This window comes from Mandrillus leucophaeus, unplaced genomic scaffold, assembly GCF_000951045.1.
Source record: "Mandrillus leucophaeus isolate KB7577 unplaced genomic scaffold, Mleu.le_1.0 Scaffold1842, whole genome shotgun sequence".
Taxonomy (NCBI): domain Eukaryota; kingdom Metazoa; phylum Chordata; class Mammalia; order Primates; family Cercopithecidae; genus Mandrillus; species Mandrillus leucophaeus.
In genome coordinates this window covers 346,669-353,542 of record NW_012101857.1, presented here as the reverse complement: position 1 = coordinate 353,542, position 6,874 = coordinate 346,669, and the positions used below count along the sequence as shown (strand labels likewise).

At 39.6% G+C, this 6,874-nt stretch overlaps 1 pseudogene; it reads right to left on the bottom strand.

The window, feature by feature from the left end:
• Positions 1-6,003: 6,003 nt before the first annotated feature.
• LOC105538074 lies at positions 6,004-6,874 on the bottom strand (annotated as a pseudogene).

The window sequence follows — 6,874 nt, the reverse complement described above, 5'->3', positions numbered from 1 at the left end:
ACCCCTCATCCATTCAAGGTTGATCATGAGATTGTAGCAATTCAGTCACATCTTCAGGCTTCACTTCTAGTGCTAGTTCTTTTGCTATTTCCATCACATCTGCAGTTACTTCCTCCACCAAGTCTTCAATCCCTTAAAGTCATCCATCAGGGCTGGAGTCACCTTTTCCCAAACTCCTGTTAAAGTTGATTTTTTTTTTTTTTTTTTTTTTTTTTTGAGAAGAAGGTCTCGCTTTGTCACCCAGGATGAATGCAGTGGTGTGATCACAGCTCACTGCAGCCCTGTCCTCCCAGGCTCAAGATATCCTCCCACCTCAGCCTCTTGAGTAGCTGGGACCACAGGAGTGCACCATCATACCTGCCTATTTTTATATTTTTTATATTTTGTAGATACAGGGTCTCCCTGTGTTGCCCAGGCTAGTCTCAAACTTCTGGAACCAAGTATTCCTCCTGCCCTGGCCTCCCAAAGTGTTGGGATTATAGGTGTGAGCTACCATACCCAGCTGAATGTTATTTTGACCTCCTCACATGAATCACAAATGTTCTTAATGGCATCTAGAATGTTAAATTCTTTCCAGATGATTTTTAATTTACCCAGATCCATCAGAGGAATCATTATGTATGGCAGCTATAGCCTTACAAGATATATTTGGGTGTCCAGGAACATTGTCAATGAGCAGTAATACTTTGCCAGAAATCTTTTTGTTCTGAGCAGTAGGTCTCAACAGAGAGCTTAAAATATTCAGTAAACCATGTTGTAAGGAGATGTGCTGTCACCCAGGCTTGTGGTTTCATTTATAGAGCACAGGAAGAATAGATTTAGCATAATTCTTAACGATCCTAGGATTTTCAGAATGGTAAATAAGCATTGTCTTTAAGTCATCAGCTGCATTAGTCCCTACCAAGAGAGTCAGCCTGTCCTCTGAAGTTCTGAAGCCAGGCATTGACTTCTCTCTAGTTATGAAAGTCCTAGATAACATCTTCTTCCTGTAGAAGACTGTTTTGTCTATATTAAAAATCTGATGTTTAGTATAGCTACCTTTATTTATGACCTTAGTTAGATCTTCCAGATAACTTGCTGCAGCTTCTATATCAGTACTTGCTGCTTCACCTCACACTTTTGTGTTATGGAAACGGTTTCTTTCCTTAAACCTCATGAACCAACCTTTTCTATCTTCCAGCTTTTCTTCCAACTCCCTCACTTCTCAGCTCTCACAGAATTGAAGAGAGTTAGAGCCTGTTCTGGATTACGCTTTGGCTTAAAGGGATATTGTAATAGAAGAACGTTGATCTATCCAAATTACTCAAGCGTTCTCCATACCAAAGATAAGGAAGGCTTGCTTTCTTAGTATGTTCACTGAAGTAGCACTTTTAATTTCAAGAACATTTCCCTTGCATTCACGGGTTGGTTAACTGTTGCAAGAAGCCTAGCTTTTAGCTTATCTTGGCTTGCAACTGCCTTCCTCACTAAGCATAATCATTTCCAGCTTCTGATTTCAAGTGAGAGACATGCAACTCTTCCTTTCACCTGAATACTCAAGAGGCCACTATAGGCCTCACTTTAATATTGTTGTGTATCAGGGAATAGGAATGTCCAACGAGAGGGAGAGAAACAGGGTAACAGCCGGTAGGTAGTCAGAACACACACGTTGATCAATTAAGTTTGCCATCCTATATGGGTGTGGTTTGTGGCACCCCAGAACAATTACAATAGTAGTGTCAAAGATCACTGATCACAGATCACCATAACAGACATACTAATAATGAACAAGTTTGAAATACTGCAGGAATCACCAAACTATGACACAGAGACACAACATGAGCACCTTATGTCAGAAAAATGGTGCTGGTAGACTTGTTTGATGCAGGGTTGTGGAGCTTTCAATTTGTAAAATATGTAATATATGTGAAGCACAAAAAAACAAGGTATGCCTGTTATATGCATGTCTTTGTGTACATGTACATACACACATATTTAGCTCCAGTGATTCTGGCTCCCCACCCTTTAAAAATCATTAATAAAAGAAAAACTAAATCCAATTGACAATCATTAATAAAAGACAAACTAAATCCAATTGACAATATATCCTTAATATCTCTGCAATACACTTCACCCTTACCTTTGTGAATTTAAATCAATACTTCATCTACTCACACCTAGACTACTCTAGCAATATCCTCATTCCAGAATCTACTTTGCCCCTTACGATCCTGCCTCCAAACAGATGACATGGTCACCTATGTAAAACAAAAAGCTGACCATGCCATGTGCCAACATAAATTCCTTCAAAATTCTCCTAAATATTGACCCCTGCTGACGGATGCCCATCCATACCTTTCCACTAGTGTGTTGCACAATGAGACTGAGAAAAATAAAGACAATGTGATTTTTCCATGAAACCAAATGTATTCACTTTAGATTATCTGTATTCTATGATTACACATTTAGTATCAATATATTCTTTGTTTTATGAAATCATGGTGGCAGAGGTAGCATTTTTAAATGTCCTGACCTGGCAAAACGAAAAGGTTGTGAACTTCATGTTAGTCTCCACAGTGTTTAAAATGACACTTGCCAATGTGATCAAAAGGAACCACTGACTGCAGAAAGAAGTACAAGCTCCTTAATGGACCGTCATCTCTGACACAAAGACTAGCCCCTTACTTTCTTAAAACAGTAATATATTTCATTCATTTATGTTTTCTTGAAAAAATTATACTAACATTAGTTTACCACCTACTACATGCAAAGCATTATGTTAGATGGGATACAAAGATGATCAAGATAGAAAATGGGCTCTGCCTAAAAGGAAGTTAGAGTACTAGGGGTTTTACATTTTGGAGTCAACAAGCCATGGTTTCAAATTGGTGTTAACTATATGACCTGTCTATAATTATTGTTAGCTATTAAATTATAACTGTGAACACTAGAAAGAAATGAATCAAGAGCTGAGAGGTGAGAAATGAATGGGTATAAAACTAGGTGAATGGGGAAGTAGGATTGAAGAGAAAGCAGTATAAGCAATGGAAACTGCCTGTCCAGAGTTTGAGGTGGGAGGCAAATCACTGGTGCTTGAACTGAAAGGATGTCAGAGACTAGAGCCCACAGAGATGGGGAATGGAATCTTAGCTAGACTCATGAGGTAGGCTAGATGACACCATACCTTGCATGCCACATAGGGAATTTGATCTTCATTCTAAAAGTAATGGGAAGTCATTGAATGAACACTGAAACAGTAGAAAGATGATGAATAGTTTTTCAGCAGTGGACGATCAGACTTGTGCTTTGAAAAAACAACTGTGGCTGCAGTTTGTAGAACAAGACTGGAAGGAAGCAAGAGTAAAAACAAGCAGACAAGTTGGGAAGCTGCTGAAATAGTCTAGTTAAGAAATAATGGTAGCATGAAGTAGGGAGTAGCAATGAAGAGGAGGAAAACTAAAAAAGAAAAAAAATGTAAAGATATTTAGGAGAACAGACTGACCACCAACAATCATGTTTATAGTCCCCTGGAAACATCATGGTGTTTCATTTTTTGTTGCCTTTAGAATGACCTACCCTCCTTCTTCCAATATACCCTTGATTTTCTAATTTCCAAAAGTAATGAATGTTGTACTAGTTTCCTAGGGCTGCTGTAATAAAATACCAAAAACTGGGTGGCTTAAAACAACAGAAATTTATTGGTCCTCAGTTCTGGAGGCTAAAAGTCTGAAATCAAGGTGTTGGCAGGGTGAGGCTCCCTCTGAAACCTTTCTTACCTCTTCCTACCTTCTCGTGATTTACAGGCAATATTTGGTTTGCAGCTACGTAACTCGTCCTTGCCTTGTCATGAGCATTTTCCCTGTGTCTCTGTATTAACATGGCCATCTTCTTAAAAGGACACCAGTCATTGGAATGCAGCCCACCCTCCTCCAGTATGACCTCATCTCAACCACATCTGCAACAACTCTATTTCTAAACAAGGCCACATTCTGAGGTACTAGGAGTTAGAATCTCAGCATATCTTTTTGGGGGGGGGGGGGGGGACATAATTCAACCCACAAATAAGTGCCTACACAAAAAACTGCAGTAGTAGTAAACAGTAAAATGTGAAGTCTCCCTCTCCATCTTCAAGCCTAAGCCAATTAATATAGGGTATTCAACTGGCCACAGATAATAGTTCAGGATTGAATGTGTGAATGAACGTGGGGCAGTAAGACATGAGGGAAGATTTTCCTTTGGAAAAGAAGGTTCTTCACTCTTCCATAAAGCTCTCTTCTGGATGGAGTGGTGTGCAAATGTGTATCCTGGAAGTGTTGCAGCCCTTCCATAACACATGGGGGGCCAACTTTAGGAGGAAGCTGACAATCTCCTTAATATCCTGCTGAGCTGCTGCATCGAACTGACTCAAGCTTGAATGCTTTCCACTGGTTACAACCACCATTATTTATGTCTTTCATGTGTAAATTTGTTTTGAGTTGGGTTTTTTTAGTATAAGTCTTAATGAATAAAGGATATCAGGCATTGTACAATCATCATCTTCCCATTGCTTCTGCATTCAGAATAATTTCTCATTTTAGGAATTAAAGAAAACATATCCTTCCTTCCACAATGATCATTTACATAAGGCATGAACAATAACCTAAATGGTAAAATGTAAAAATAGAAAAAGATTAAGTTCATGTATCTTTTCATTTTCCTTTCATCAGCAAAGATGCTGGAACACAGATAATGCCGGGAAATACTTTTGTACAAAATTTCTATCAATGAAAGCACAACACCAGCAAAGATGGATTACCTTGTATTTATCCATTCAGAGAACACATCGGATGGTGAGGACTTTTTGGAATGACAACAAAGCTCTATTTGAATACTTGAATTTTCCCCAAAACAAAAGCCCTGACTTTGATGAGGGTTACTTATTGAGTCTCAAAGTGTGGCCCATGAACCAGCAGAATCAGCATCAACTGTGAGCTTGTTAGAAATGCAGTCTCAGGCCCCACCCTAGACTTACTGAATCACAAAGTAGATTTCAACAAGATCTCCAGGTGATAGTATGTATGTTAAAGTTTGAGAAGCACTAGCATATTACATTGTTAAGACAATTATGCTACTAAACCTGAAAAATCTGTGAAGCACTGCATCCTGAAATGGTCAAGCTGATTGTACAGCAGTGGCTCTTAACCCTGGCTGTACATTAGAATCACCTGGGGAGGCTGGGCGTGGTGGTTCACACCTGTAATCCCAGGTAAAATCCCAACACTTTGGGAAGCCAAAGTGGGCGCATCGCTTGAGCCCAGGAGTTCCAGGCCAGCCTGGGCAACATGGTGAAACCCCGTCTCAAACAAAACAAAACAAACAAACAAAAAAAACACTCTCTCTCTCTATATATATGTACACACAAAAATTAGCTGGGCGTGGTGATGTGCACCTGTGGTCCCAGCTACTCGGGGGTGCTAAGCTGGGAGGATTGCTTGAGCCCAAGAGGTGGAGGCTGCAGTGGGCCGAGATTGTGCCACTGCACTCCAGCCTGGGAAACAGAGTGAGACCCTGTCTCAAAATAATAATAATAATAATAATCACCTGGGGAGCTTTTAAAGTGATGCTAAGGCTCAAGGCAAAACCCCCCTAAACCGTATGGATCAAAATTTTTCTTTGAGTTGGGCTTAAGATCAGCAAAACATTTTAAGAAGCCCTTGGGTGATTCTTTTTTTTCCTTTATTAAAATAGTGAGTTTTATTTCACTTGTATATTTCTGTCTCCCCACCATTTCCATGTCTGACCACTGCTACTAATACGTCATAACATTCCATACATACTTAAAACCAAGCAAAGAGTGGAGTTCCATCTTTAAAAACTAAACAGGCATTTTGGACAACACATGCTTGGCAATGCAACCTGGACAACATTTATCAAACATAGTAGGGAAAGTTCTCACTCTGCATTATAAAAAGGAGAGCCAGATATCAACTGTTATGGAAATGAAGTAAGACGGAAAATTTTTAACAAATTGTCCAAAATATTTTCTTAAAGAGACTTCCTCCACTGCCAGAGATCTTGAATAGCCTCCTGGTCAGTCATCCAGAAGCAATTCTTCACATAACTGATGAACCTGGCTTCCACTCTGGGAAGAGAACCACCTTTTCTATACTTGCTTGCATTTTTGCTTTAATGTCTTCTACAGAACTAGGTCCTTTTGGTGTTTTAGGAGTTTTTTTCTGTTTTTTGAAGGATTCTTGTCCTTTTGCTCTTGGTGTTGATGATGGTTTTGAGTCTTTTCCATTCTGATTTGACTTGTGTGCATTTTTGGCTGGAGTATCTCGTATAGATTTCTTCACTGGTGTGGCGCTTTTTCTTCAGTTTCTTCATCATCAAAATCATCATCATCATCATCATCATCATCATCTTCATCTTCATCAGCAGCAAGTATTACTTTTTTCTGTGGAACCTTGCTACCACTTCCAGGGGCCAACCACTTTCCAGATATACTTAAGAGTTTCACATCCTCCTCCTCTTCATCTTCTGACTCTGCATCTTCCTCCACAGTTACTAAGTGCTATCCACTAATATGCACTGGCCCTGAACCACACTTCAACCATAAGAGCACTGGTGGTGTTATTTCAAAGCCCCCAAGGGAAACCGTTGGCTCTATAGACATTTTCAAAGTTGCCAGTGTTACTTTAATTGGACTGCCTTCATAATTCATTGCCTCTGCTTCAACACTGTACAATTCATCCTTTGCACCAGCCCCTAAACTGACTGTTCTTAAAGATAACTGGTGCTCATTTTCATCATTATCCACCTTAAAGTGATCATCTTTGTCGGCCTTTAGTTCACAACCGAAAAGATAGTTTTGGGGCTTCAGGGGGCTCACGTCCACATCCATCGAATCTTCCAT